The sequence below is a fragment of the Schistocerca cancellata genome, chromosome 9 (genome assembly GCF_023864275.1).
Source record: "Schistocerca cancellata isolate TAMUIC-IGC-003103 chromosome 9, iqSchCanc2.1, whole genome shotgun sequence".
NCBI classification, from domain to species: domain Eukaryota; kingdom Metazoa; phylum Arthropoda; class Insecta; order Orthoptera; family Acrididae; genus Schistocerca; species Schistocerca cancellata.
In genome coordinates this window covers 402,144,065-402,153,205 of record NC_064634.1, presented here as the reverse complement: position 1 = coordinate 402,153,205, position 9,141 = coordinate 402,144,065, and positions in this window count along the sequence as shown.

Below are 9,141 nucleotides of genomic sequence, written 5' to 3'. Positions count from 1 at the left end.
ATCATATGTTGAAAACAATAGACTGGCTGGGTGAGATTAAGATATGTGAACACAAAATAAGCAGTCTTGCATATGCGGATGACTTAGTTGTGATGGCAGATTCGATTGAAAGTTTGCAAAGTAATATTTCAGAGCTAGATCAGAAATGTAAGGACTATGGTATGAAGATTAGCATCTCCAAAACGAAAGTAATGTCAGTGGGAAAGAAATATAAACGGATTGAGTGACAAATAGGAGGAACAAAGTTAGAACAGGTGGACAGTTTCAAGTACTTAGGATGCATATTCTCACAGGATGGCAACATAGTGAAAGAACTGGAAGCGAGGTGTAGCAAAGCTAATGCAGTGAGCGCTCAGCTACCATCTACTCTCTTCTGCAAGAAGGAAGTCAGTACCAAGACTAAGTTATCTGTGCACCGTTCAATCTTTCGACCAACTTTGTTGTATGGGAGCGAAAGCTGGGTGGATTCAGGTTACCTTATCAACAAGGTTGAGGTTACGGATATGAAAGTAGCTAGGATGATTGCAGGTACTAGTAGATGGGAACAATGGCAGGAGGGTGTCCACAATGAGGAAATCAAAGAAAAACTGGGAATGAACTCTATAGATGTAGCAGTGAGGGCGAACAGGCTTAGATGGTGGGGTCATGTTACACGCATGGGAGAAGCAAGGTTACCCAAGAGACTCATGGATTCAGCAGTAGAGGGTAGGAGGAGTCGGGGCAGACCGAGAAGAAGGTACCTGGATTCGGTTAAGAATGATTTGGAAGTAATAGGTTTAACATCAGAAGAGGCACCAATGTTAGCACTGAATAGGGGATCATGGAGGAACTGTATAGGTGGGGCTATGCTCCAGACTGAACGCTGAAAGGCATAATCAGTCTTAAATGATGATGATGATGATGATGATGATGATATCATAACAAACAACAGGAAATTGGATTCTGCTTATATCTACGAAATGAGACGCGGATTACATATTGCAGTGAGATTTATTATACAGCAGGACATAAATGAACATGATTGTCGACACACACAGTAAGTTAAAGGATAGGGTATACTAAAATGTTATGAGAATAAGAGTTAGCTCAAGAACAAATGGCTCCTACTCTCTGTGATGCAATAGATTGACGATAATGACTGGAGGTCCTAATGAATCAAATATTAATCTCCTGGCTATATAGCAGTATCGCAATTGGTAGTGAGAGCTCAAATGGATCACATGGAGAAACAAGGAAGGTGGACTTGTAGCAAAGCGAGCGCGCGTACTGCTGAGGGATTCAGTATAAAATTTATAAGGTCCTACAATGCCGGAGCCGCAAAATACTGTACCAGCACTGAAATCTGCAGCACGTAGTTTGTAGGCAGCGTCCTGATGATGTAGGCGCCGACTTCTGCCATGCAGCAACTTTGTGTCAACCCCTGGCCGCGAAGGCTTTCTGAGAATTCTAAGTTCTTCCGAAAACGAGCGACCAAGTAGCAAGACCGTCCGACTCCGAGGAAGATCAGATCTCGAATCCCCTTGAAAAACCGCGAATCAGCGTTCAGTTCTGATTCCAAAATTCCCCCACACTGTCTCAGAACATCATTCACGCCAATAGCGACCGTTCCCTCCAATTTCGAGCATGGATTTATGACGTCAACTAACCTCAGTTTAAGTTGACCAATCATGCCTCTGCTATTCAGCTGAAGGCACTGAACTTGCCGTTTAACCGGGTACAAAAACAATCTGCCTAGACAACCGGCCATCTGGCGGCAGCAGGGCATCTACATCTACATCTACATCTACATCCATACTCCGGAAGCCAGCTGACGGTGTGTGGCGGAGGGTACCCTGAGTACCTCTATCGGTTCTCCCTTCTATTCCAGTCTCGTATTGTTCGTGGAAAGAAGGATTGTCGGTATGCTTCTGTGTGGGCTCTAATCTCTGATTTTATCCTCATGGTCTCTTCGCGAGATATACGTAGGAGGGAGCAATATACTGCTTGACTCTTCGGTGAAGGTATGTTCTCGAAACTTAAACAAAAGCCAGTACCGAGCTACTGAGCGTCTCTCCTGCAGAGTCTTCCACTGGAGTTTATCTATCATCTCCGTAACGCTTTCGCGATTACTGAATGATCCTGTAACGAAGCGCACTGCTCTCCGTTGGATCTTATCTATCTCTTCTATCAAACCTATCTGGTACGGATCCCACACTGTTGAGCAGTATTGAAACAGTGGGCGAACAAGCGTACTGTAACCTACTTCCTTTGTTTTCGGATTGCATTTCCTTAGGATTCTTCCAAAGAACCTCAGTCTGGCACCTGCTTTACCGACGATCAACTTTATATGATCATTCCATTTTAAATCACTCCTAATGCGTACTCCCAGATAATTTATGGAATTAACTGCTTCCAGCTGCACAGTCCACAGTAGTCTCAGAATCATGAGGACAATGCAATCAGCCTGTGCCAGGAATCTTCGTTCCAGATGCGCCGGAATGGCGAACACATAAACTGCGGCGACACTCAGACATCTCACAGGTCGTTTCGCGCTGTATCAATTGGCGAAACTCGACCGACGTCATTCGTTCCGCCAGGCGCTTAAGCCTATTGTACGAACCCCACAGAATTCAGGGAAGTGCAGCCCCCAACCCGAAATTCTGCATGCCGCGTCCTCCGATGCCTCGCACAGGCCACAAATGGAACTAAACCAACATGCATGGACATCAAGTGAAAAGTATGGTCTTCGCGGCCAGCGGTTGACACAGAGTTGCTGCACGGCAGAAGTCTCAGTGCAGATACTCTCATTACAATAACCTTATTCGGTCTGTTACTACCGTGCAATGACATAGAGCATTAATAAAATTGATGAAGATGAAAGGAGACATGCAAAAGAGGGCATGGAACCTTTCATGGTTAGGTACATGACAATATTGGCTAGCGCACTGACCAGCAACAAACGGTCAATGGTGAAGAATCCGGCGGTGCTGAAACAGATCGGCGGACTGTGGGTGGTCCACCGCAGGAAGGCTGCAAGATCCGGGCAGCGTCAATCACACGACACTGACGTCCTCAGTAGGACCACGCCGACGGCCGCATTCGTGTCCCTGATAACTGCGCACTGCATCGCCATCGTGGTCAGCTTGATCTACGCGTTAGCGAACCACATGATAGTGTTGGTCGCTGGCCAACAGAAGAACACTGTGGTATACCAAGTTGGCCTCACCACTTTCAGGAGCACTTCGTACGCTGTGCTCGTGGCTTCGCACAAGGCAGAAGCTACGATGGCAGCAACTGGCAACCCAAAGTGGGTCTGGAGGAACTCGGTAGCACGTTGTAGAGCCAAATGCGCCACCAGCAGCTGGCGAAGTCCTCTATGCGCTGGAGGTGACCAAGACAGCCCCACTGATTGCGTTGTGAGGGCCACTGGAAGTATATCCAGCAGTGTGGAATTGAGAATATTGAGCCTGGTCCACAGTTCCAACACCATCATGACAAAGTGTAGCGTTATCAGTGAATCAAAGCACAAACGGCTTGAAAGAAGTAGAAAGTGAGTCCGATACAGTCTGGTTTCATGGTGATTAGTACTCCTGCTACAGCTGCGCAGTTAACAGCCAGGCTAAAGCCTCCCATTACTTCCCTTTTCGTATATTTTTCGCTGGCAGATCAAGATACGCATATTCCAGTTCTCTGCAGAAAGACTGTATATGTTCCAGGTTGGTCATGGTGCACAGTCCCAAAGTCAAAACAAAGTTGAGCGTCTGTAACAAACCTTCAGCTAATTGTAAGAACGTGATGATATTTGTCGCCTCGCCGTGATGTAAAGACCACACTGAAGCAATGAGAAACGGCAGAAACCAGAAAAAGGAAGGAGTCTTGGACAGATTCTTCTTTCCATTTTTGCAACAGATCTCTGGAAGAGGTGCTAACCCTCACGCCTGCCACAATCTGCATAATGGTATGAAGGTCACACTGAATTCCATTAGTCTCATTCTGTGACGTAGAAGTGCAGCTGCGTCTTTGCTGTGCATTTCAAAACTGTTAGTACTTCCAGCTGCAGGGGAGATTTTACATGACGAGTGTGAAGACCACTTCCCGGGGGGGGAATAGGCGTTATCATCAATTAAAACGATATGGGCCAGCAGTTCACTGATGGAACGCGAACACGAATGTACATCTTCGTGCACTGCCGCCACACTGCCCTCAGTGACCATACTTTCGTTTCCTGAGAACGTGCAATTACAACGTGAATTTCAAGTAAGCCGCTCTCGGTTACGGTATGTTTATCGTTATGTCTCATTTAGTCAGCATAAATCACACGTCTCTAATGATAAAATAATCAGTTCTGTGAATTAGGCTACAAGCTGTGGCTGGGACATTTTCCGCCATTATTACTACTTTCAGTTAGTTAATTTTATTTTCCTTGTGTCATTTTCACGACTAATCACAGTTTCAGTTGGTTTTTAAATTAAACTTTGCTGTTTGTCAGGCGTTTTATATCACTGGATAAGTGACAAAAATTTTTGGTAGCAGCGTCGTGCACCCATTTTTGCGCTAAAGGCAAGCTTAATGTAGAATAATGAATCACACATTTTAATTTTGGTATTGTAATTATGTGCATCATTGTTCCTTTTCAACTGTAGTGGGATATTTACAACAAACTTCATGCGGGAATAAATATGCTGTGAAGTAGCAGTGAGAATGGCTATGTCCTTAAACAGATGTCTACATGATGATCGTGGGTGGGCGCCACATGTAATTCTCACACTACAGTTCTGAGCAATGAAAACTTTCGTTCTTAAAGATGAATTAAACAAGAATATTATCCCATATGACATTACTGAATAAAAATGTGTAAAATAGCTTAACTTACTAATTTTCCAATTATCTGAAGTGCAATTGTGACAGAACAGAGTAATTTTAGGTGTTCAAAAATGTATTACTTCCAGTTTGAGTAGCCGACAATATGGACAACTAAAAACTGTGAAGATTCCGCCGTAGTTATTATTTCCTCACCGTGTGTTGCATTTATCATTGGTGCAGTACTCGTAGATGTTATGGTTCTTCGAAACTGAGAATAAAACCATTTTCAGAACATCATTCAAAAATGCTTTCGAGAATGTTATCTGTCATTTCTTCTGTTTCATATGTAAGCTTGGATTGATTACAGTTCTAATGTCATCTTCAAAAGGTACTATTTCTGCTTGCTGTATATTAGACAGAAGGTCGTTTGCATGTATGAGAAGCAATAATGATCCTCAGATTGAGCCATGTGGAACCCTGTAAGTGATTCCTCACTAGTCAGAAAAACCTCTCCTTATTATATCGGTTGGACTGATAAGCAGAACTTTCTGCATTCCTTTGGTTAGATATGACATTGTCCGCTTGTAGACTATACCATCAATTCCACAAAACCTCCTTTTATCTAGGAAGACATTGTGATTCACATAGACTCCTTAGATAGGTCACAGGAAGTACTAACATGTACTATTTTGTTACTTAATGGTTGTAAAATTTGGTGATTGAATGTGCAAATGGCACTCTCAGTTGCATAACTCTTCTGAAATTCAAAGTGTGATTTACTAAGGATATTACTTTTGCTCAGGTAGGATGCTATTCCAGAGTACATAACATTCTCAAAGATAGTGTAAAATGTTGTCGGCAATGAAAATGCCTAGCATTTGCCACCTTTCTTATAATTTGAATTAACAGTGGCAAATTTCAATCTCTGTGGCAAAATGCTTCAAGTTGGTGGTGCATTACTATTTCAGATAAGACAGGACTTACTACATGGGAACAAATATTGAGTACCCTGCTGGAAACACCATAAAATCTAGATGAGCTTTGCTTTTTGAGAGAGCATACAATTTTCATACTCCCAGAAGCACAAGTGCATGAGATGCCCAGATAATAGACTTACTTTTTTTAACATACTGCTTGATTTTTTTCCTTGAACTGTTTGTCCTCATATCTTGTACCACATTTAAGAAACAAGATTTTTAATATTTATGCTGGGAAACTAAGAGATACAGCACTAGAAATGGGAAGGGCTCTTGTAGGAGGAGAAACAATAAACAAAATTAAATATGCAGCTGATCAAACGCCACTGGACATCACCTCGCGCCTGAGGATATCTGGACTCGTCTGTGAATGATCCGTTTTGCCAGTACGAAATTGCCAGTTTACCTGGGAACGGCAGAACTAAAGGTGAGCTGCAAGATGTCGTCGTGCTTCATTAACAAATAACGCCTGGGTCTTGAGGTCCTCTCTCGTAACCTGCTCATTACAATCTGATCGGACACAGCGGCTCCAGTGGTGGCGCTACTGAGATCGCCTTGTAGAGTTCTGGCGGTATCGTACGACGCCACAACGCAGAGATGGCCACCAGGTATCGGTTTCAGGTGGGAATGCAATGCGTCGGTGACCTTGTCCAACTCACCTTGTATACTGATCTGTCTCCCTGTAGCGTGTCCACTATCTATGGATGACACATGGAGAGGCATTTGTACCTGCAGCAACACGACTAAGTCCATCCTTTTTTGGGATGCATCAAGATATCCGATTGTATGAGCTTGCTTGAATACAGTGTTCATAAATGACAACTGCCATTTGTGTGCCTCACTAGAAAACACTAGGACACTGGTACTCACTTCCTTCTGGGAGGTCATCTGACGTATTCTTTCGTCATCCAAGAATATCAGTTTCCGCCTTTGCATCTTTTTCCGTAGCGGCGATTGAGAGGTACAACGATACTTCACGGTGTTCGTCTACGTTAACGCCGTTAATGCAATAAAACTGCAGCATCAGGCATAACATTTAAATTTATCACGTCTTTATTACCAATTCTATTCGCAAAAAATTTACAGACAGTATTCACATATACCACTGAATGCACCTACAAAATTAGATCATTGTACGACATACAGTTCGGGAGTCATGACGGATAGCACTGAGATGCATGAAAAACTGCCGCATAATGTGTGACATTTCAATTTATTACGTCTTTACTCCTTGCTCTATCCGCAACAAATTTCACACGCAGTGTCCAAAGCTGCCATTGAATGTACCTGCAAAATTATATCGTTGTTCAGGAGATATGGCGTCCGTAAGATTGAGCTGCACGAAAAAGAAACTATACAGATTCAGGTGAAATATGTGTAAAAATACGTTAGAAATATGCTAACTATATATAAAATATATCTGAAATGTGTTTACTTTGACAAAAGCTGGTTAAAAAATTTTCCTAGCGCCTGGATGGATTTCAGCCAAATTTGGACTCCTCTTACTTATTACCTTGAAAGAAATACTGTGAGAATAAGAACCACCAGCCTGCTATTGGGGTGGGGGCGGTAAGCTGTTGATCGAGAGAGAAGGTGGGCAGGAAGAGATGGACAGAGAGGGAGAAGGTAGAGATGGGCACAGATAGGGAGATGAGGAGGTAGAGAGAGTAAGGGAGAGGAGGAGATGGACAGAAAGAGGGATATTAGGAAATTGAGAGAGAGGGAGAGTGAGGAAGAGATGGACAGAGGGAGAGGGGAGAAAGGAACTGGCTTAGACGATATGAGGAGATGAGCTTAGAGGGGAAGTAGGTGACAGGCAGAGAGAAGGGAGGACCAAATGGAGAGAGAGCGAGAGGGAGTGGGGGATCAGAAGGACAGAGATGGGGGAAAGAAGCAGATGGATAGGCAGGAAGAGACGGTTTGAGAGTGAGGGAGCAGGAGATGAACTGAGGGGGAAGGAGGAGGTAGACTGGAACAAGAACATACCTGGGCAATGCTGGGTACTCAGCCACCTATAGTCCATGTTTTGGAGGTGGTAATAGGAAAACCAAAACAAGAAAAAAAAGGCCAACAAACATGCATACCTTATGAGCTATGAGCACATTTTCATCTTCGCTATTGTGAAGTTGAGAATCAATAGTTAATATCTCCAGTTTCTTGACCAGGCCTTTGCAAAACGTTACTGAGTTCATGTCTTGTAGCGATCCACTGTGGTGCAAGAGTTCCTCAGGACTGAACAGTTTCATATAAGGACGATTGACTTGTGGAAGTTCTGCCCCACCTCAGATGATCCCAATCGCAGAACATGGCTGTGATTTACCGTTCGCCCATACATTAGTGCCAAAGCTGGCACCAGCACTAGCAGCGGGACAATTTGTTAGTGCAGGTTGCCTACATTAGGAACAAGTATGCACTCAAGGGCAAACATATTGTTCTCTTTTGATTAACCTGTTGTACTGCTGAGTTGATTATGACCCCTTTCATTGACAGAACCTTAACCTATTGCCCCCATCCCTCCATGTCTCCCTCCTCCACCCAAGCCCTCAGGAAACCTCCAATTCTCCAACTCCCCCTCCCCTCACTGATACAGGTACAGGTACATCTGAAGGCCTGAGTTATTCGAATACCTCCCTCTCACTCTTATCAATTTGATTAACAACTTAATGAAATTGATCAATTAATTAACATCTCCCCCAATGTTAAAACCTTCAACATCCCCATCTCTCTCCCCCCTCACCTGCCTGGAAATTGGTGGCTCTGTTGTGGAGAGGAAGGACCTCATGACAGGAAATTCAAGGATATATTGTTTATTTGTAAAAAATTCAGTTTTCTGGGGTTGGATTTCTCTTCCTCATTATTCTCTGCCATTTGGGAAGATGCAGGTCTTGGAAGAAATAATTATATCGATCATTTTTTATTTCATTCCGATTGCACAAGGAATATCATCATGAAACACCCATCACACATAATTACACTGTTAAAAATGTTTCTATCACAAAGCATGCACCACCCATCGTCTGCCATCCACTGGACCGCACAGAACACCACAGCACACACTGCCAGGAGTCGGGGTGCACTGGCGAGAGCCCGAGAAGCGGCCATGCAACGTGCAGGTGTCCACTTGGGCTCATGCAACTGACACACCGAATTATGTGCTAATCCTAGAACAAAAGCGTCAGGTGGTGGCATCCCTTTCACACTTGACAATTGAGAAATTTCTGTCGAAACATGTGCTCTCTCTCTCTGTTTCTCCTTGTGTCCTGCTGGCCCTGCACACACCATTGGTGACAGTCAGACCAAAACGCAAACAAAGCAGCGTTTAACCGGTAAAGCCCAGCGGAATACCAAAGCACATGAGAATACCGTCCTTCCATAGTAAATC